This window comes from Equus caballus, chromosome 28 (assembly GCF_041296265.1).
Source record: "Equus caballus isolate H_3958 breed thoroughbred chromosome 28, TB-T2T, whole genome shotgun sequence".
NCBI classification, from domain to species: Eukaryota; Metazoa; Chordata; class Mammalia; order Perissodactyla; family Equidae; genus Equus; species Equus caballus.
In genome coordinates, this window is record NC_091711.1 from 28,409,700 (window position 1) to 28,433,034 (window position 23,335).

Genomic DNA, 23,335 nt, shown 5'->3' on the forward strand with positions numbered 1-23,335 from the left:
CAAAGAAGAGATACCTTTAATGGGTATTTGCCAAGTATCGATTGTCCCACTGTCTGTCCACCATCAATGCCCTCAAGCCAAAGACCATCAGTAATGGATTGAACAAGTTGGACTTATAACCAGTTGCAGTGAGACAGAATGCATGCCATGGGGAACCATGGACATTTCAGTAAGAGGATGTTAGGAAAAACTTATTATAGGATTTGGGATTCAGTTGGGTGATTTGGCAGATCTTGCACCGTCAGAAAACAGGGACAATTTTATAATTGGGTATCTCAATAAGTCTTATTTACAAGGAAGGCAGACTGTAATTGACAAGGAAGCAGCCATCACTCATCTTAGCTGGCAAAGGATGTTTGGCATTTTGTGACCTGGACAATGTTCATGTGTTGTCTGTGTTCATACATAATTACCGAGTGCTCTTGCTCTGGCTTTGAAGCATTGTGGTCATGGAGTGGCCTTGTCTGATGCTGATGTTCTGTGAAACTGCTTATGTCCAACCAGAGCACATCAGACTTAGCTGTGAGTGCCAGGCCTGCTTACAACACCACCAAGGGCTAGTTCCTGAATGTCAGGGACTGCTTTTCTCTTTCTCATCACTTAAGTGCTAGTATAATTCCTCTATGGAATCCATTGCTGGAGGGAAAGCTGTTGACAATTCCTTGGCTTGATTCCCAGGATCAAGCAGACATTCATCTAGAGTCGCTGTATCTCCATTGCTGGTTCTCTCACTCCCTGAACAGATGCAAAGTGTTCTAGCTTGAATTCATACTAGAGCTTATCTCCAAGATGAAGTGCACCATCTCCAATCCCTTTGCACTTCCTGCCATTCATCTCTGGAAACTGCAGACTCTGAGAGTGTGAGGAAAGTGAGGTACCCTGGGAACAGTGAGGAGAGAAGTACTCCAGGCCTCTCCTCTAGCAATACTCACACAGTACAGGTAAGGTCAAAACGTACCCTGCATTTTGAACCAGGGTACAGGCAGTAGAAGACTGATAAAACACGTCTTGAGAATTCTTTTTAAACATAAATATTTCAGGCAACATTGTGTTTCTCAATCCATTTCCATCAGCTGTCCAGTAAATGGAAGTTATCCTAGATTCTGCCAATACATTGAGAGTTTGTTCTAATTTTTGAAAATATATCACCTTTTCTTTTTCTGGAGAAGATATAACAGGATCCTCTAGCCGGGCACCATTTTCAATTAGAATCTTGCCAAGCCAATCATGTATGGAAAACTTATCTACCTTGTCCAGGTTTCCACTCTAGAAATTATTTCTAAGAAAGATGCCAAACTTCTCTTAGCAACTGACACAGGAGATTAGATTACCTACTTAAGTTCACTGAAAATGGCTATTTAAAATTAGCATGTCTACGTAGGGCCTGCCTACCTTTATACAAATGGTCACGTAATCTTTGCCTGCAGAGACAGTCTATAGAATGTGGAGGATGATAGCTTTGATTTTTCTCTGTTCAGGCACTACATAGATAAATAGATGGATACGCCCACATCTACGTCTATATATGCAACTCGAGCTTGTTTGGGGTATAGTGACCCACGTGTAGGATGACCTAAAACCATGTTATATGAGGAAAAGTTGATGGAACTGAAAATGTCCACCTTAAAGCAGAAAGGATTTGGTGGAAGGAGTGGGGAGTGGGGTTTCCAGAGGGAGTAGAAATATAATGGTCCTCAAATTTTTGAAGGCTGTCATGTAGAAGGGAAAATAGTTTTGTTCTAAAAGGTAAGAACCAGAACCAACTGGTGGAAGCTTTAAGAAAGCAAAACATCACTCTGGACTTTCTCACAGACCTGGGTCCCATTTATAACAGACTGGCCCTGGAGGCATCTTCTGCAAAAATATGATTAACAGGGATTTTTATAGAGGGAATTCAAGACTCCACATGGTGATTCATCAAGAAGACCTTTAATGTCTTTTCCAATCTTAAAATTTAATGATACAAAGAAGACATTACGACTAACTGCAATGTGGGATCCTGGATTGGATTCTGGCCAGAAAAAGAACGTTCACGGGAAATCTGGCAAAACTTAAAGTCTGTAGATTAGTTAACAGTATTGCATCAATCTTAATTTCCCGGTTTTGATCATTCTAGTATGGTTATATAAGATGTTAACATTAGGGGAAGCTGGGGAAAGAATATAGGGGAACTCTATTTTTTTGCAACTTTTCTGAGTTGTAATATCATTGCAAAATAAAAACTTTTAAAAAATTAAACAGCAATATCAAAAACTTCAGAAAAACAGAGTCCATAATACCAAAGTCCCAAAGAACAGTCTGTTGCCTACCCATCCCTAAGGCCTGGCCTCCTTGGAATTTACCTAAAATTGCTATTTAATCAGTTTCTCGAATGGGCAAAACTCAGTGGTGTATAACAGATAAGAGTTTTATTTTTTTCTAATCACTCCTTCCCAACATGCTCTGTCAAATCACCCTTCTCCACCCCTGGGCAACATCTCAGGCATATCCTATAGATTCTTAAGTTATTTTCAAGAATTAAAACTCATTTAAAAGTCCTAGTTAAAACTTCAATCACATATCCAATTCAGAGTTCCCCCTCACCATACCTCTAGCCTTACCCCAACCTGTGACCTGAGGACTACAGCCCTACAGCATGGAAAGGAAGTGCCATCTGTCTTTCTTCCATCTCCTTCACCCTCCTGCCCCTCACCCTGCTGCTTCTGGCTTCTCCAGGGTCAAAACATGGAGCAGGGGGATTAGAGGAAAATGACTAAATGTATCTTTTGTGGTAGGGACTGTTATAATACAGTAGACCATGGCCTTGATGTTGGAAGAGCCTATATGCTGACTCTCTCCAATGGGATACATTTGTGAGACTTTCAAAGGCTCCCTGTGGTGTCTACCTGGCTGAAAAGCCTCCCCTCAAAGCAAACACACTCTCTCACTTCTGCCAGAAGTTTCTTGCAAACATCTCAGCTCCTACTCAGAAATAAACCAGATAGCAGCTTATTGCTGGGGTCCCCTCCTGGTTCAATGCCAGCTATCTTCCATTGTAACTCCTGGAAAGCACATATCCTCACCATTACAAATTCTCGTCATACAGACAGCTCTAACTGCTGCCCTCTTCATTCATTTAGGGTTCACTGGTTGTTCTGACCAGCCTCCCACACTCCAGACTCATCAGGCAGGAGCAAGCACCAGTTTCCATCAATTTACGTCCCTAAATTCCAGAAGACACATATCCATTTCTCCACGAATTCTCTCACTCTGCTCTATTCCAATCCCAGGGACACTGCTAGAGCCCCCAGTCCTCTCAAGGGCCTCCTCATAAGAAGAGAAAGGGAAATGCCACAACACTGTCCACTGCCCAGAGCCTCTTTAATCCCCTTTCTCCTGAAACAGTTGGAGGTGTGTGAAGGAGGTTGATAGTCACTGTACCTACCAGTTTTGCTGTCTTTTGACAATGTCTGCATGGATATGTCCAGTGCTAGTACCTGATTCAGAAATCTGGGGATACTTATCACCTTTTGTTCTCACCTTTGGGGCTTCAGAGGAAATTTGAAGACATCATGAAAAGTCCCATTCGATATCCTGTTACACTGAAAACACATCAAGACACCTTCCATATAAACCCTCTGTCCTCATCAGAGCTATCTGCAGACTACACAATGGGAAACAGAGAAGCTGCGACTACTGGCAGAGTCCTGCATCTGCACTGCTGAGATAAGACTTTTGGACAGATTTAAACCACAGACTTTTGCAATAGTTGCACAATCACTTCCGGCCCACCCTCATGCTGAATGTGTTCCAGAAAACTGTACATTCCTCAGGAGGCTATCATACAACTAAAGTAGAAAGGGTTGTAATTTGATGTGTAGGATTCTCCTTTGGGGGACTGAAAATATATCAGATAATAAAAAAAGACTTAATTAGGACAGGATAACTTTATATAGTTAAAGGCCATTCTGTAGAGAAGGGATTTAAATCATTCTGAATCATCCTAAGGAAGACTTTATGGAAACCCAGAGAAGTCAGTTTTGGGCCCAACAATATTCGTTCAATTACTCATTAATTCACTCATTCATTCACTGAGTTACTGCCATACTCCAGGCTCTGAGTTGGGGCTGGTGTTGCCACGATGGATAAGATTTGGTCCTTGCCCTCAGGAGCGCAAAGACAGTCTCCACAATGGAATTAGCTGCCACCACAAGTGGTGAGATCCTCTGTGGATCTTACATATGCATTATCTTGGATGACAGTAAGGAGTGGGAAGAAAGAAGTAGTGAAACAGCTGATCTTTAGGGTCCTCTCTACTCCTCCAAACCTGAGGTTCTGTCTGTGCTGTGGAAGGTGCAGATGAAAGGATGATGTCCTGCTGGCAATTTTCATAAAATGGAATGAGAGACTGAAGGAACTGACTTGGTCGCAGAAATTAATTTCAGACAAGTAATAGGACCTAAAGTGTACAGAGTTCAGCATGAGGGATGTGTTCATCAAAATGCAGAGGACAATCAGTAACAGGATCTCCATACAGGAGACCTAGGCTGGCAGAGGAATTCAAGTAGCTAGAGAGTAATGGAAATGCTTAGAGATGGTCTATATGCGCAAGCACTGAAACACAGAACAAGGGACAAGATTTACGATTGTTATTGTCCAACGAGGTTAAATGAGGCTTTTCCTGCCTCTGCACTGTGACTGAGGAGGTAAGGTGCTTAAATAAGGTGGTAGACACAGCAAGACATCCACCTCCAGCCTATATATAAGAAAGAGTGCTAACAAAGTTGTCAATCCAGTGGTATAGAAAAACACACCATTGCCTTCCCAAACCATGCGGGAGAAGCTTCAACTTTTTTTCTCCCCAAAACCCCAGTACATGATTGTATATCCTAGTTATAAGTCACTCTACTTCTTCTATGTGAGCCACTGCCACAGCATGGCACCTGACAGACATGCAGTGTGGTTCTACAATCGAGAAGCAAAGCCAGGCCACCAAAGCTGTGAGAGCACCAAACTTTAACCAGTAGGTCATCAGGGCTGGCTTGAGAGAAGCTTCAAGAAAAGCAATGGTAGAGAATGGAGGTAGAGAGTTCCTGTCAAGGGAAGGATACAATCTTACCTCCCTCTTACCCCACACTTACAAAGAGGCAGAAACCAGTAAGACCCAGGGAGAAAATCTGGGAGAGAGTATATTAGTTTTCTATTGCTGCCATAACAAATTAGTGCAAATTTAGTGGCTTAAAACAACACAAATTTATTATCTTACAGTCTATAGGGCAGAAGTCTAGTAGGGGTCTCACCTGACTAAAATCCAGGTGTCAGCAAGCTAAGTTCGTTTTTGGAGGCTCTAGGGGATAATCTGTTTCCTACTCATTTAGGGTGTTGGTGAAATTCAGTTCTTTGTATTTGAAGGACTTGGGTCCCCGTTTTCCTGCTGGCTGTAGCTGAGGATCATTCTCAGCTTCTCGAGGTCACTGCATTCCTTAGCTTGTGGCCTCTTCCTCCATCTTCAAGCCAACAATGGTGGAAGGGATCCTTCTAGTGTCACATTTCTCTGACGCTTCTGTAGTCACAGCTCCCTCCCTGCCTATAGCTGGGATAGGGTCTCCACTTGTAAAGACTCATGGGGTTAGATGATTAGATTTAGCCCACCAAATAATCCAGGATAATCCCCCCATCTCGAGGTCCATAACCTCAGTCACATCTGCAAAGTCCTTTTTGCCATGTAAGGTAATATATTCACAGGTTCCATGTTCTAGGGATTAAGGTGTGTATGTCTGCAGGGGGCCATTATTCTGCCTACCACAGATGCTCTGACTGTGTTCCCTGGAGTTTGAGGAGCACAGAGACTAGTGCCTGATTCTCACCTAGAAAAGGGAAGAGGCCGGCTGCAGCTGCCTATGATGGAGAGCAAAGAAAGAACACTGCCCTTCCAGACTTGAAAGAAGCAACCTGCCAGGTTACCTGTGGGCCAAATGGGTGCTGCAAAGGATAACCAGGCTAGAGTTCCTTGAAAGGACCTCACTCAAGAATACTGCCCACCAGGCTCCAGGCTCTCTCAGCAGAAAAAGGTTACACAGTGTCAACTGCTGGAGTACAGTGGAGGGCATATCAGAAGAGGGCGGCAAGAGAACGCCTCGCCCATGTCAGGAAACGTTGCAAAGTCAGAGGTCTCCAATAGGGATTCCCCAAAGAACCCACAAAAGTCCACTATTTTAAAAATGGTCAATATTTGAATGTTTGCTATGCAGAGGGTTTTAACAGACTAACACCTACTAGATTTAAAAAATATATCCCTCAACTCTAGCCCCTCCCCACAGACTAACTCTGGAGTATCTGGCAAGCAGGGGCAAGAGGTGGTGAGAAGAAGAAAGAAAAGGCAGACCTTGCCTCTCCCCTTCCCATTTTAAGTCTCTGGAAGAACATAGAAGGAGAAGCTTTTAATCAGATATGTCATTAAAGTCTTGATTTAGCTTGGGCTAGAATTTTTAATAACTTGAACTGCTCTAATCCCCAATGTCCAGCAAAACAAAAAAAAACGAAGCTTGCAGTGGAGTTTATTTGAAAGTTTATTTTGTTTTGTTTTGTTTTTAAAGATTGGCACCTGAGCTAACAACTGTCGCCAATTTTTTCTTTTGCTTTATCTCCCCAAACTCCCCCGTACACAGTTGTATATCTTAGTTGCAGGTCCTTCTAGTTGTGAGATGTGGGACACCGCCTCAACATGGCCTGATGAGCGGTGCCATGTCCGCACCCAGGATCCGAACCCTGGGCCGCAGCAGCAGAGCGCGCGGACTTAACCACTCGGCCACAGAGCCAGCCCCGAAAGTTTTATTTGAAGGTAGTGATAAGAAAGAATAAAGTGATTTGCTCCTGGCATAGCACCCAAGGCCAATACCTTCAATATACAGATCACATTTGTGGGGGCCTATCTAGCATCCCTTAAGAACCAGGATGCTGCCCAACAATTGTGCACTGACTCAAGAAAAAACAGTAGACACATGAGAACCACCAAGGGAAAACCACCTCTCAGAGGCTAGAGCAGCCTTTGATAAGATTCTACCCAGAGCCTTACCTATGCAGTGGCACCAAAACTTCCCGGGAGGGTGAGCTCTACATGTGCTTTATTTTGTTTAACGTCACACTTGAGCAAGTCACTTGACAAGTGAGTCTGGTTTTAAGTGAGGAAAGGAGGGAAAGCCTCCAAGAAGGAAGCATTAGGCATAGAAGGTACTACAGACTGAATGTTTGTGTCCTCCCAAAATTCATATGTTGAAACCTAATCCCCTGTGTGACGGTATCTGAAGGTGAGGCCTTTGGGAGGTGATTAGGTCCTGGGGGTAGAAGCCTCATGAATAGGATTAGTGCTCATATAAAGAGATCCCAGAGAGCTCCCTTGTCCCTGCCATCATGCGAGGACACATCTGTGAATCAGGAAGCAGGCCCTCACCAGACACCAAACTTGCAGGTGCCTTGATCTTGGACTTCCCAGCCTCCAGAACTGAGAAATAAATCTCTGTTGTTGATAAGCCACCTAGTCTATCATACTCTGTTTTATCAGCCCAAATAGACTAAGACAGAAGGGAAGCAAAGGCGTAACAGATGGGACTGAACAGGGCATTGCAAAGAAAAGAGGCCAGAGGTACTTACCTGGAGCAAATGTGAGTGTCCAGAAAGCAAGAGAAAAAGTTACCTAAGTAGGGCAGGGTCTTTAAACCTGGAAAAAGAAGTTTGGGCTTGTTGCAATGAGTAGTAGGGAACCATTAGAGCTTCTGAAATTAAGCATTGGCACTCATATATAGAAGATTAAAAAACACATGGATAAGGAGAACACATTTGTGGTTACCAGAGGGGAAGGGGAGGGTAGAGGGCGAAAGGGGCACACACGTGTGGTGATACACAAAAACTAGACTAGATTGTGGTGAACATGATGCAGTCTATACAGAAACTGATATACAATAATGTACACTTTAAATTTACACAATATGATAAGCCAATATAACTTCAGTAAAATAATTTTTTGTGTTCTTTTTTTTTCTTAAACAAAGATAAGCAAAACGGATTAGAAGAGAAGAACGAGGTTGAGAACACCAGCTAGGAATCTGTTGCCAAATTCCTGTGGTGAATCTACCTTTTGAACACAAGTTAGGGCCTATGATCTGACGAGTAGGAGTGAACATCCATCAACAAAATAGAATAACTGAACCAAGGGCGTTCCAGAAAATCTCTAGTTCTTGTAAGTACTCCAGGCATGTGGCAATGAGGCGGTATGATTTCTTAACCCCTCCTTCTTCGTTACAACATGTTGTAAGATGAGATCTCCACCATTCTTCTGAAATTGGTCAATTTGAGGGCAAGCAGGAAACTATGTAGCAACAGTTGCACCATTGTGAGATTTCATTCTTTTCCGGAGCTATGTTTTAGGTAGACTTCTATTTACAATCAATTCATCTCAAACAACCAAAACAGAACCAAAAAATCATTCTGAATGTGAATAAACTAGTTGGCTACTTCCCTGAAGCTGAATTTCCCATAAAGCACCACACTCCCTACTTTCTTCTTACCACATAGTCTCGTCTCATGGGTACCAGCCTCACTGAAGGTATTGATAGTTCTCAGGAAGGACAGCATAATTTCTCTGTGGGAAAATGCTTCACACACACAAACACAAATTAACACTACAACTATGGTATAACCTTAGCTCTATCTGTCCTGATTTCCTTACTCAACTCCCATTACCATTAAGTTCCCAGCATGCCACAGCACTAGGAGCTCATTGGGTTTGACAACAAGCTCAGCTCAAATCTCTGGAGGAGTAATAACTTTCTAAGTTTTGAGGCAATAGAAGAAACTGTAAGGGAAATGATCAATAAGTTTATCCTTGAAAATTCAAAACGTGCTAAACAACAACAAAAAAACTAAACTGGAAATAAACACAACAGATCAAATATTGACAGTAACTAAACAAGCAAAGGTTAATACCTACACTAAAATGAGCTTGTAAAAATTGGTAAGAACGTTATTAAGGCTCCCTGGACACAAATGAATATATGACATAATCAAACAGTTTGCATCAAAAATTAGAAATTATAATTAGTAAACACAAATACAGGGAAAAGTTCAACCCTTCTAATAATCAAAGGAATAATCATTAAAATGCAATGAGATATCACTTTATATCGATCTGATTTCAAATTAGAATGCCCGGGACTGGTGAGTTGGTGCACTTGTACCTGCATTGAGTAAACGGGGATGATAACGCTTTCTGAAAGAAGAGTTAACATAGTAGAGAACCATTAAAATGTTATGTCCTTTGATTCAGAAATCCTATTTCCATGGATTTATTCTAAGAAAATAATCCAAAATTTTTTCCTAAACTTGCATAAAGATTTCCATGTCAATATTATAATACCAAAACAAAATAAAACAAAACAAACCTGGGCTGTGTGCCTTACAGTTTGGAAATGATAAATGAACAACATTCCATCTAATAAATGCAACAAAAGAAACCTAAAAAATGAAAAACGAGACCTGATTAATTTTCAGGTAGCAGGAACGTGAGTGCAATATTTTTCTTTCATTTAAAGTTCCACTCATGTTGCTATAATAATGTTTGTATAGTTAAGTTCTTTCTTCATCAATGAGCTTATGGTATTCATGATAAAGAACCTTCCTTTTTTCTTTCCTTTTGCCCTTTTCGGTAGAGTTGGTAATTCAAAACAATCATAAGTAATTATCAGTTTACATTGTAAATATTCCATGGAAAGACATTGTAAAACATGCCATCTATTGATTTGTCCTCAGATTTCAACTCTCCAGACCAGCTAATTCGGAGCTTCCTGTGCCCAGTGAGACTTCATTTCTTTATTAACCATCATTTTATTTCATTTTTATTTTGGAATTATCACCCTAAAGTAGCCTGTCTATATTTTACTTCTAAAAAAAAATGAGAAACCCATCTGTAAAATGTAGAGATATTTTTCTTGAATAATTAACACTTTACTTTGACAATTCAACACTTTTTAGAGTGAAGTTGAGATTCTGAACTACAAACTAAGCCCAAAGAACATGAGACAAGATAAGAAGTTTTTCAAATGGGTCAACAATATATAAAGCTGTTTCAAAAGGCATTCCTTTCAAATCAAATCGAAAGTACTAAACAGTAGTTTGTTTCGTGAATCATAGTCTAAAATTAGCTTAGAATTTCTCAAGGAAATTGCACCATTTAAAATTGAATTTTTTTTCTTTTCTGAATTTTGTCTTTATCCTAACAAAATATATTCAACCAATCAGGAGAGGTAATGTCCTTGGGAGACTCTGCAGAATTAATCAAAAAATTATTGCAAGTCTCTTTATATACTTAACCTGGAAAAGGAGTAGCAAGATTTCTATATGAGAACACAAAATATTTTGAAATACAATTTAAGGTGGCCTAAGTAATTCAGAATTACAGTTCTCTTCCTTGCATATATTTTAAAAACTTTATCCAAGATGCTATTTTTTTTTTAAGATTTGCACCTGAGCTAACATCTGTTACCAATCTTATTTTCCTTCTTCTTCTTGTCCCCAAAGCCCCCCAGTACATAGTTGTATATTCTAGTTCTAGGTCCTTCTGGTTGTGCTATGTGGGACGCTGCCCCAGCATGGCCTGACGAGGGGTGCTTGGTCCACGCCCAGGATCCGAACCACCAAAACCCCGGGCCACAAAAGCAGAGCACACAAACCTAACCACTCAGCCATGGAGCCGGCCCCCACAAGATGTTACATTTTTAAAAATATATTTAGAACCCAAAATGTTACTAGTCTCATACTATTTCATGCAACATCATGAAAGTTACCACTAATTTTATCATATTACTTCTTCTTTTTCATCAAGGAAATGGCCTCTTGGTTACTAAGAAGCACCATGTTTCCATGTGGGAACTTCCACTAGAGCAGTGGTTCTCAATCCTTGCTATATATTAGAATCATCTGCAGCTCTTTAAAAAATATAAGGTTCCACCAAAAACCTATTAATTCTGAAGGGGAGGGGAGGGGGAACTAGCCTTAAACTTTATAAAAGCTTCCCATGAGATTCTAATGTTCCTCCAGGGTTGTGAATCACTATAAAAAAGTCATATTTCTATCCTCTCTCCACACTCCTCACTTACTCATCCCCAAGTGAGAAATTTACCTGCCTGTGAGAGATTAGAGTGTAACATACATTGGTTCATCTTCCTCCACTGGGTGGAATTAATATCTTAAAAAGGCAGTTCACCATTTCTGACAAAGTTAAACATACGCTTACCATAGGATCCAACCACCACACTCCTGGGAATTTAGCCAAGAGAAACGAAAATGTTAAGTCCACACAAACACTTGCAGACAAATGTTTAAAGCAGCTTTATTCATAAGAGCCAAAAACTGGAAACAACCCAAATGTCCAGCAACTGGTGAATGGATAAACAAACTGTGATACATCCATGCAATGGAACACAACTCAGCAATAAGTAGAAACAAACTGACTCACGCAGCAACATGGATGCTACATACTGTATAATCCCGTTTATATGACATTCTAGAAGCAGAGCTATAGAGACAGAAATCTGATCAGAATTGAGGATCTGGAGGTGAGGGTGGAAAGGAGAGGACATTCACTGCAAAGGCATAGGAGGGAACCTCCTGGGGTGATGGAGCTGTTCTCTATCTTGATTGTGATGGTGGTTACACAATTCTATATATTTGTCAAAACTGATCCAACTATACATGGAAAATGATGAATTTTACTGAATTTAAATTTTATTTCAGTTTTTAAAAAAGACAGTACCCAGTTATGGGGTTTTATTTCTTTTTCTGCTCACACTATTGGGGCTCACAGAGTGCAAGACAGCAATTCTGGGTATGTGAGTCTGGTCTAAACACTGAAACTTTCCCTCAGGGGGGTTAACCCAAGCTCTAGAACTTGGGGAAAGGAAGCCCCAGTCATGGATCCAACCACATTTTCCAATTCACTTTACAATAGCAAGGCTGATACGTCCATCTCCTGAATGACCCCTGAATCTACTTCTCAAATAGTTCTAAATTCAAGGAGTAAGAGAGAAGGTGGAATTAGGCATCACTCCAACTCTTCCCCTAATACACGGCCATACTGACGAGGAAATCTTGTAAGATCAATGCTACACTAGATGAGGGCAATCGAAACAACACATGGAAAGATAAAGGACGATAGGAGGCTGTGACTTCAGTACTTTCATAAGTCTTGACCATCGTAGGCTGCAACACATTATATTTTGGCTGATGTTTACAGACACAGGCCAGTTTTTACTGACATTAGTAAGTTTTTTCTGGCAGACTTAGATTTAAGTAGGTGTGACCGAATCAAATATTAGTTTACCAGAAAAAAGTATTTTCACGCCATGTAAGACTTACAAAACTTCAATAAACAGGATTATTACGCATTGGTAGAATAACTTTTGCTCACTATAACATATTTCTGAGTAAGGACAGTAGACTAGGGCTTGAAATTGCACCAGACAGTGAAGTGCACTTGGACCACAGAGGCCTGGCCTTTTAATTGCAGTATCTGGGTATGCATAGGTAGCAAAAGTTCAGCAGACCCAGGTTCAATTCCTCTCCATCTTGTTTTTTTTTTTCTTTTTTTTTTCCTGCTTTTTCTCCCCAAATCCCTCCAGTACATAGTTGTATATTTTAGTTGCGGGTCCTTCTAGTTGTGGCATGTGGGATGCCGCTTCAGCATGGCCTGATGAGATGTGCCATATCTGTGCCCAGGATCTGAACCTGTGAAACCCTGGGCCGCCGAAGCAAAGTGTGTGAACTTAACCACTCAGCCACGGGGCCAGCCCCTCCATCTTGTTTCGAACTTCAATAGTTCTAGGGCTAAGGAAAGAATTCAGTATAAATCTCTTGAAATCATTTGGTTTGTCCAGGGAAATTTGTTAATTAAGATGGATACTGTAGTAGGGTGGATCCTTAATTCAGTATGACTGATGTCATATTTGGACATAAGATGACCACGTAGAGAGAAGAGGATGTGAAGAGACACAAGGAGAAGCCACCATCTATAAGCCAAAGAGAGAGGCCTGGAACAGATCCTTCCCCCACAGCCCTCAGAAGGAACCAGCCCTGCCAAAACCTTAATTTTGAACTTCCGGCCTCCAAAACTGTGAGACCATATATTTCTGTCGTTTAAGTCACCCAGTTTATAGTACGTTGTTACAGCAGCTATAACAAATTCATACAGCCTTCAAAGGGAGCCCAGGTCAGAAAACTGCTCAGGAGCATCCCATTAAAGCTGTTAACAGTCCCTCAGGAATCAAGGAACCATCTTGAAAACTAGGAATGCTACACTAAAGTCATCCAATAAGATTGGAGAGGGAAGACTGAGACCATCAGGGCAGAATTCTCAAAACCTTCCTGAGTAAGTTTCAAGATAACACAGCTATTTTAAGAAGAGACACAGGTATTGCTTATGTCCTGAGGAAACAAGCCCGGGAATTTTAGAAAGTTAGCACTTTAAGCTGCAGAAGAAAATGAGACATACTGTGGGGGACCCAGGGAGGACTATAATACATTGAGTGCAGGCCTTGACCGGGTGCTAGTCTGATGGTAGAATATCTCCCAGAATGCTTTAGGCAAAGCCAGAACTCCCTGTTTCATCTCTCTCACAAGGAAAAAAGCCACAGTAGAAAAATCTAGAAGAGTATGTTAGGAAAAGACATGTGTGGCCCAGAAAAAAAAAAAAGTAAAAACACTCAGATCCTTCAGTATTAGCCCTGTTTACATAGAGAAGGAAAGGAACAAATTAAAAGGTTCGATTATTATCTTTTAACTCAGCTGAGCCTCCCTGGAAAGATTAGGGGAGACATGGAGGAAAATGGACCACTAGGTCACATCCCATTATTTCAGGCAAAGGTGTAATGAATGAAGTGGTTTTGTTCCTCTGAAATATCAGAAGTTAGTCAAGAACAGAAAAAAGTCAAAAAACGAGAACAGCAAGGTCCAAGATAGAATTCATTGAAGAAGTATGGATTTTCACCAGGCCCCTAGGAACACATCAGAGACATTAACAACAGCTCCAAGTTGAAGGCTGAAGAAGGCAAAGCTCATATGCCTAGGCCAGTAGTCAGCAAACTTTTCCTATAAAGGCCAGCTAATAAATATTTTAGTCTTTGTGAGCCACACAGTTGGCTCACTCAGCTGCCCCTCTTCAACTCTGTCTTGGAGTGTGAAAGAAGCCACAGGCAATACAGAAATGAATGGATCTGGCTGTACTGCAATAAAACTTTATATACAGACATCAAAATTGGATTTAATGCTATTTGCATATGTCAAGAAATATTATTCTTTTGATTTTTTAGCCATTTAAAATATAAAAATCATTACATTTATTAATGAATGTAACAAATTTATAGTATGCTTAAATATAAATGCAAATTTATATTTTACCATATAAAAAACAGGGAGTGGGTTACATTCTGCGCAGCAGCCAGAGTTTGCAAACCTCCTAGCCTAGTCAATTCCAAAACAAAAGCCCATGATAACAGCCCTTGTAGTAAAGGAGTAGAAATGCCTCTCACTGGAAAATGTGGAGACAATGCCCTGCAGAGCTCACACTCACTTCTGCCCTGGTGCGGCAGAGACACAGGCCTCAAAGGCAGATGGGAGGAAGGAGGTTTTGAATATGCTAAATAGGAAGGAGGGCATCTCAAATAATTGTCTGGGCATGTCACCTTTGTAAATTTCTAAATTTTACAAAAGCCATTCTCGGAGACAGGAGGCATTATGCATAGATGGATTTTTCCCAAGATGCAGTAAACATAGGGCCTAGCGCATATAGCCATAGCTACTGTATAATTAATCTCTTGAGGAAGATTCTCCTGAGTTTCCATTTCACGGTCACGGTCTCCAAGCACCAAGCACACACTGACTGATACCCTGGTGAGGCTAAGACCAGGATGACTTTCTCTTTGCACATGTGTGTTCGCACCGTCTCTCTCCTTCCTTCAAATACCACTGAATGTCTGGTCAGGGATATGCCAAGATCAGCGTTCTGGGAAGATCACCTTGCTTGTAGTAACTACTCAAGAGGCAAGGGATTTGACTATGTTTTCAATTTTTTGCTGGATAATTGTATTTACATGTGACCCATGCATATTTTAGACCCCTTAAAAAGTGGGGCTTTTTTTTTTTTAAAGATTTTATTTTTCCTTTGTCTCCCCAAAGCCCCCGGGTACATAGTTGTATATTCTTCGTTGTGGGTCCTTCTAGTTGTGGCATGTGGGACACTGCCTCAGCGTGGTTTGATGAGCAGTGCCATGTCCGCACCCAGGATTCGAACTGACGAAACACTGGGCCGCCTGCAGTGGAGCGCACAAACTTAACCACTCGGCCACGGGGCCAGCCAAAAGTGGGGCTTTTGAAAGACTTGAAGTTGAATTTAATTCAATTTCAGTATCCCTGAGAGAATGTATCAGTCAGGATGAACTAGGTATTATGTAGTAACAAATAATTCGAAAACATTGTTTTGAAAACAATGACAGTTTGTTTTTCAGTCCACACTACATGTCTATGACAAGTCAGCAAGGGGATTCTGCTTATCATAGTAAATCAGAGACCCTGTCTTTTGACCATTCCATCTCAATTTCTGCTGGGGCAGAAGTATAGGACTAAGCAAAGCTCACACTGGCTCATAAATTCCCACCAGGAGGTAATATATCATTTCACGTCACATTTCTTTGGCCAATGTGAGTCATATGACAAGGCCTAATTTCAAAGGCAGCAGCAAAGTGAAATCCTATCATGTGCCATGAAAGAGCAACGCAGGAAATCTTTAGTTCACAGTGCTGATAATTCTCACGGAAAATGATATCCATTCCAGTGGAAGAAAGCCAAAGCTGCCGATGGTAAAGAACTTGATTCTCCCCAGGGTCTGAGTGAGACCCTTCTGAACCTGAGCAGAATGACAAGTTAGCAAGAGCTCTAATTTCTTGGCACTTAAATTTATATGAAGGAAAGAAAATTTAGTTATTGGACTTTTGATTTGGGGGATGTTTTTTATTTTGCTGATATGATATTATTTGAAGAATCTTACCATGTTGTCTGGGCTCGTTGCCTGACTTCTGATATTCTCTATTGACTAAAATAGCTGGGCATAAATTAAAATGAGAAACAGACTGTGGACTCATTTTCAGCCAAGAATGCAGACCAGCCTTGCTGATAATTTAATTCATTTTCTTCTTCCGTCCCCTTTCAGAGCCTTCTGGTAGCAAAAGATAAACCTCTTACCTGTGGTCACAGGAGGATACTCAGAGGAGCTGTGGTTGGTAATAAGAGTGTGATTGCAGGAGAGAAAAAGCGGTAGAAATTGACCATCTCCTCTACCAAGAGAAATCACCATACTGGACATGAAAAACCCTAAGAATTAATTAAAAAGCAAAAAGCTGGGGATTGCCAGAGAAGAGCATTACTCCCCTGGGTGAGCTGTCCTAAAGTTGAGGCTAGGAGTGATGATATTGGGAAATTTAATTGTTGCCATAGACCCATGCTGCAGTCCCCATTTGAGTTTTGCCAATAATAAAGCTGATTTTTTAAAAATCTCCATCTAACTACTGCATTTACTTCTCAAATAGTTTGAAAGTTGGAAGAGAAAAAGATGTGATTAAAACCAGAACAAAGATACTTAGAAAAAATCAAAGCAGGACACTGCTTTCAAATATAATCTTAGATGGAACCTGAAAATACAAAACAGACAAAAGTGGGATTATTTTAGTGAAAGGAGAGAAAAGGAAGTTATGAAGCTCATCCTCTCAGCATGGCCCTCACCTCCTGTGGGACCTCTGAGTGCTTCTCAGAGCACAGCTCGAAAATCACTGTCTTAAAGAATTAGAATCACCAGCCATTTGATGCATATGTCAACTGGCCATTTTTAATGAGAATGAGCCCACCAAAAGTGCCTAAACCCTACATTACCCCATAAAAAACTCTCCTGATCTCTCCTTTCAGAGTACCTCAAAGAATGAGGACTCCTCTTTTCCGCACTGGGTACTCCTGAAGTTCAACATGTGTAAGAATCACCTGGGATTCCTGGGCCCTACACGCAGAGATATTCACTGTTTCCAGAGAGGATCTCAAGAAACTGTAGGTTCAACCACATCCATGTAAATCTGAGTCAGGTGTCCTGAGGACCAACTTTCAGAAATACAAGACACAAACACAGAGAATGTGAAAAGAAAAACTAATGGAGAATACACTGAAACCATCCATTGGTCCTAGATCATGGAGGGCCTTGAATGCCAAATGAAGACTGAAACTTTATTCAATGAACCTCAGAGAGCTCCTGAAGTGTTTTGAGCAGCAGAGTGACATGATCAGAGGCGAACTTTAAGAAAGTTAATCAAGAATAGGGAAAAATAAGTTAAGAAGTTATTGTAAGGGTCTAATAAAGAGATAACGAGTTCCTGGATTGAACAGAGGCAGTGAGAATGGAGAAAAGGGAACAGGTTTTAGCCTATATTATAGACTGAATGTTTGTGTCCCCCGCAAAATTCATATATTGAAGCCCTAACCCCCACTGTGATGGTATCAGAGATAGGACCTTTGGGAGGTAATTAGGATTAGAGTGGGGCCCTCTTGATGTGATTAGTACCTTTATAAGAAGAGACACCAGAGAACTTGCTCTCTCTCTCTGCCATGTGAGGACACAGTGAGAAAGTGTCTGTGTACAAGCCAGGAAGAGAACCCTCATCAGGACCTGACCATGCTGGCACCTTGATCTTGGAATTCCCAGCCTCCAGAATCATGAGAATGTTTAAGCCATCCAGTCTACGGTATTTTGTTATAGAAGCCCAAGCTAACTGATGGTCTACAAAGACAGAATCAATACGATGTGGCAAGCAGGAATTGGAAATCAAGAGGAAAAGTGGATTCAAATATGAGACTAGGGTTTGCCATCTAACTGGAAGACAAGAAGATTGTTCCTTTAACAAAAGAGAAGTGATTGAACTTTAGGATGATCCTGGCCATGCTGGTCATTGTGCCTGTCCTGCCATGGGCCCTGCTTAAGTGGTAAACGGGCAGTTCTCAGGGACCACATAATCCCTCCAGCCACAACTGGTTGGCGCAGTGTAGACATCTGACCCAAAGGCAGCCAACCTATAGGTCATCCAGGGGCCTATGAGCTGCCCTGGCTCAAAAACCTGAGCACAGCCAATCAGATTACTTGCCTCCGGAATCCAGAGAGAGAAAGAAAAAAAAAAAAAAAAAACAAGGAAATAAGACTGTTAACTGTAGGTGCCAAGAAGGGTCATGAACTTGAGAAAACCATAAAGCATAAGTAAAATGAAGAAGCAAAAGCTGTGAGAAAGAGGGAAAACTGAAGCCAGCACTTAAGATAGAAGGAAGCAAGACACGCAGAAAGTGAGTGCCATTGATAGTAAAGCACTAGAGTAGAAATCTACCACCAGCCGCAGCTGAGGTCTCTTACTGGGTATTTTGGGATTCCTTCCTTGCCCGCACATAGTAAGCACTCAAGAAGTAGGTTCTTTGAGAATTTAAAACAAAGGCCATTTGAGTCTTGTCCCATCCTCCAGTCCCTGCTCTTCCTGAAGCCTTGATGTTTACTTTCCCCAGGTGCCTATTTGTGTTCTCCCCACAACATACCCCTCATTGCTTGGCAAGTTGAATGAGAATTTTGTTCACACCCAAGCAAAAGGGTGTGACTAAATCAGGGAATACTGTACTTAGGGTACTTTCAGAAAATCAAGGTATAGAGGACGAAACTGCTGGAAAGAACCGAAGCTCAGGAAAGAGGTCAAGGCAAATGTTGATTTGAAGGTCATGCCCATAAAAGCATTATGTTAGACTAGATAACCTGACAGAGCAGATCACATAGATGGAGAAAACAGACAAGCCTAAGTCCTGAGGGAATCCTTCACTTACAGGAGAAGAGACAGAGGAGGAAAAGGAGACAGAACCCATACTTTCAAAAGGTCCCAGCCTATTTTGCATCAGGTTCATCTATGATTGCCAACCCTGGTGGTCTAGTGGTTAAGATTCAGCACTCTCACCATAGCAGCCCAGGTTCGTTTCCTGGCCACTAGTATTTCAAATACCAGCAGGGTCACTCACAGTGGACAGGTTTCAGGGGAGCTTTCAGACTAAGACAGACTAGGAAGAAGGTCCTGGCCACCCACTTCTGAAAAATTGACCATGAAAACCCTTTAAGTAGCAGCAAAGTATTGTCTGATATAGCGCCGGAAGGTGAGAGGATGGTGCAAAAAGTCCAGGCAGGGTTCTTCTCTGCTGTACCCAGGGGCGCTAGGAGTTGGAATTGACTGGACAGCACTAACAACATATGTGGTCATTTAGGCCATTTGAACAGGGCTGCTTTTATCCTATACAAAGCAGTTTTTAGTGGAAGACCTTTCCTCTGACTTCATCTCTTCATGCAGTGGGGCCGTCACAAAAGTAACAGTCCTAGCTTCTTGCCCACCTCCTTATTCACTCCTCCCCAGGAAAGGAAGAATAGGTAATAGAAACAGCTATAAAGTAGGCTTAGTGGGGCAAACTGAGTAAATTCAATTAGGAATGACATATTAGGAAACCTGTTAGGCTCTCAGACAAGCCATGGTCTCCAGGCTTAGCTCTTCAATAATCAATCTAATGAGATCTCTGTCTACTGGACCCATGTGCCAATCTCTCAATTGGTTCTAACATTTGGGCAGGGCAAAGAAAGGTGTTTATTTCGAATTTCACTCTACTGCAAGCTTGTCACCCAGAAAGCAGACTCTGAGATTGAGGTTAGCATGCAGGAAGTTGGTTAGGGTGAGTTCCTAGAATCAACACCTGTGGAGTAAGGGAAAGAAGCAGGATTACAGGAGAAGAAGTTAGGCTGCAAGGCCTCAAAGGACTGCCAGATTTAGCAAATAATCATACAGGATGCCCATTTAAATTTGAATTTCAGATAAACAGCAAAAAGAATTTTAGCAGCAATATGTCCCATGCAACATTTAAGACATGCTGGTTCTAAAAAATTATTTGTTGTTTATCTATAAGTCAAATTTAACTGGGCATCCTGTATTTAGTTTATCTGGCAACTCTAAGACCTCTGCCCCCCACAGGGAGCTCTTGAAGCTGGGAGAGCCCTCTCAACCTGTCCTGGGTTGGGCAAGGGTGCTGGGATTTTACAGCCCCACATAGGCCAGTCGTTGGATGCAACTGCTCCTGGGAAGGGGGTAGAAGCTTGAGCAAGGCAGTTCTCTTCAGCCACGGGTAAGTTCTGGAAAGGGTCGGCAGCTGGAAAGTGTCAGCCAACTATAATCGCAGCAGCTGGGGGGATAAGTCCTTCAGTCCTGGAGAGATCTGGGTGGTGCGATATAGCTTCCATGACCTTTACCTCTCTCCCCCCAAAAGTCTCTAACAATGATACATTATTTATTTAGTCCCTTCTGTGTTTTCATCAATGTTCTAGGCCCTAGAGGTACTTTTACTCTTATTGAAAGCTGTCAATGAAAAGAGAGAGAAACCAACCTAAATATTAGGTGAACAAGTTTTCAATGTTTTTTTTTTTTAAGATTGGCACCTGGGCTAACAACTGTTGCCAATCTTCCTTTTTTTTTTTAAGGATTGGCACCTGGGCTAACAACTGTTGCCAATCTTTCTTTTTTTTTTTTCTGCTTTAGCTCCCCAAATCCCCCCTATACACAGCTGTATATCTTAGTTGCAGGTCCTTCTAGTTGTGGGATGTGGGACGCCGTCTCAGCGTGGCCTGACGAGTGATGCCATGTCCGCGCCCAGGATCCAAACCCTGGAGCAGCAGAGCGCGCAAACTTAACCACTCTGCCACAGAGCCGGCCCCTCAATGTTTTATATTAAGATTCTCATACCTTTTTCTTTGGTCTTTTGAGACAGGTGGACCTTGTTACAGTTTTTCTTTCAAAAAAAATTTTTTTGAAGACACATTTAATTCTATACCCATCCCAAATAAAAAATTTACAATAAGCTAGGGGAAAAAGACACTTCCTTAATTTGAAAAAGGATTTCCACCACAAACCTAAAACATCTTGTTCTTTTTTTTTATTTAACTCTATTTTTTTTATTTAACTCTTTATTATGGAAATTTTCAAACACACATAAACATACAGAAAAGATTAATGAGCTCTATGTACCTATCGCTCAGCTCCAATAATTATCAACATTCTGCCAATTCCAAATATTCTGAAAAGTAAAATATTAGGCCACATCTCCATAAAAGTCAGGAACAAGATATAATAATGCCTATATTTGTGGTCAATAATTTTGTCCTAGAGTTACTGGTCAATACAAGACGATCAGAAAAAAGAAATAAATATGAATATTGGCAAGATAGGCATATACCTAGAAAATCCAAGGCAATCCACAAAATATCCATATGGACTAATTAAAATTTTTGGAAAGGTAGAAACAAGATTAACATATAAAAATCTACAGCTTTTCTATAATCAGCAAAGCTAATTTGAAAACATAAGAGGAGAAAGCTATATTCTATTCCAGTGAAACCTTGAATCACCTAGGAAAAACTTAAAAGTATGAAATTTATTGAAGATAACCATATAATTTTAATGAAGGCCATAAAAGATACTCGTAGATAAAAAGGTTCAATATTGCACAGATATTAATGTTCCCCAAATTAAATAATAAATGTGATGCAATTTTAATCAAAATTCCAACAGGATGTTTTATAGAATTGGTGAATTAATTCTAAAGTTCATCGATGAGAAGTGTCAAAAAAAGTCAAGATTTTTAGAAAAAGAACAAGAAAAAGGACTCTCACTCTACCAAAATGTACTATAAAGTCACAATAATTGAAATAATGTGGTATTGTGAAAAACAGGCAAATAGATTACCAGAACAAAATTAAAAGCCCAGAAAAATATATATATACATATAATCTTAGTATATGATAAATGAGGCCTTTAAAATCAGTCAGGAAATGACAGACTATTTAATAAATGGTGTTTGGACAAGGAGCTATCCATTTGGGAAAAAGTAAAATTAAATGCCTTCCTCACATCATACTTAAAAATACATTCCAGTTATACTTAAAATGTAAAATTTTTAAAAGATAAAAGAAAAAATGGGAAAAAATATTTATAATCTTGCAGGGGAGAAAGCTATTTTGACAAAACATAAAATTCAGATATATATTGTGTGTATGGTAGAAGACATATAAACAAATTCAAAAAGCAAATGAAATATGACAGTAAATATTTGCAACTGATATACCAAAACTTTACACCTCATTTTATTTTCCTATGTATACATAAATATATATCGCATTTTATCTGAATTATCTAATACAGTGGAATATTTTATATACATATATATGCATATAAAGAACCTATCAATCAACAAAAAACAACCCAATAGTTGAGGTCTATCCCCATGGAGCTTTTCCTGTAGACTCACATTGTTGGAAATGCCTCACAGAGTAACCTTGTGGTTTTCGCTTTACTCAGAGAACTATCTACTAGATGTGTAGTAACGAACTACAAGACAGAGCTCCTAAAAGTATGATAGACCTAATGGTTAAATTTTGTACCTTAGGTATTGGCATACCCCGCATTCTGTACTATTCTTGGGCATGATAGCTTAGGAGTGAATATGATTTGAACTCATTCATGTTTAGAGGGTGTCTGAAATTGAGAACCAGGCAGATACATCTACTCTGACCCTAAAAGTGGCCCTAAAATAAATTATTTTCACAGATGGGAAATCTGAGGTTCACAGAGTTCAAGCAGCTTGCCTGAGGTCAAATAATTTCTAAGTGGCAGAACCAAGGTTGTAATAAGACTTTCCTGACTCCAAAGACCAAGTTCTTTCTTTTGCACCATTTAGGGGTGTTCTTCCCCTTCCTGTATTTCTACATTTTTTAAGGCTTTACACAGCATAATAAAGAGGTTAGGAGTGCAAGCTCTAAGTGCAGACTGCCTTGTTTGACGATCTGGAAAAAGTTACTTAATCTCTATTTATAAGAATTGGGACAAGTTACTTAACTTCTCCAAGCCCAGTTTTCCCATCTGTAAAATAATTTTAATAGCAATACCTACCTCAGAGATTTTGGGGCTGATTAAATGAGATAGCATTTAACACAGTGCCTACCCATAGGCCAGTACACAATAGATGTTAGCTGTATCATTCCCACTCCAGGACACCTTGCTGGTACCAGCCAAGTCTGCCTAGGAAACTATCCTAGAGTATCTCCAGGGATCCACATCAAATTTACAAAATTTCTTTAAACTTTCTTAAGTACATACTTTCCTACATCTAAGATATGTCAGATTACATCTAGAGTTCTTTTCCTCACTTTTATGAACTCCAA

General features: G+C 40.5%; 1 long non-coding RNA gene and 1 other non-coding gene across 2 annotated transcripts in view; one reads left to right on the plus strand and one right to left on the minus strand.

The window, feature by feature from the left end:
* Positions 1 to 23,335, minus strand: part of LOC106782690 (uncharacterized) — a 133,283-nt gene that overhangs the window by 80,622 nt on the left and 29,326 nt on the right. The window lies entirely within an intron of this gene.
* Positions 22,383 to 22,515, plus strand: LOC111771145 (small nucleolar RNA SNORA18). Its single transcript, XR_002804812.1, has one exon. It is a non-coding gene; the product is annotated as a small nucleolar RNA SNORA18 (small nucleolar RNA).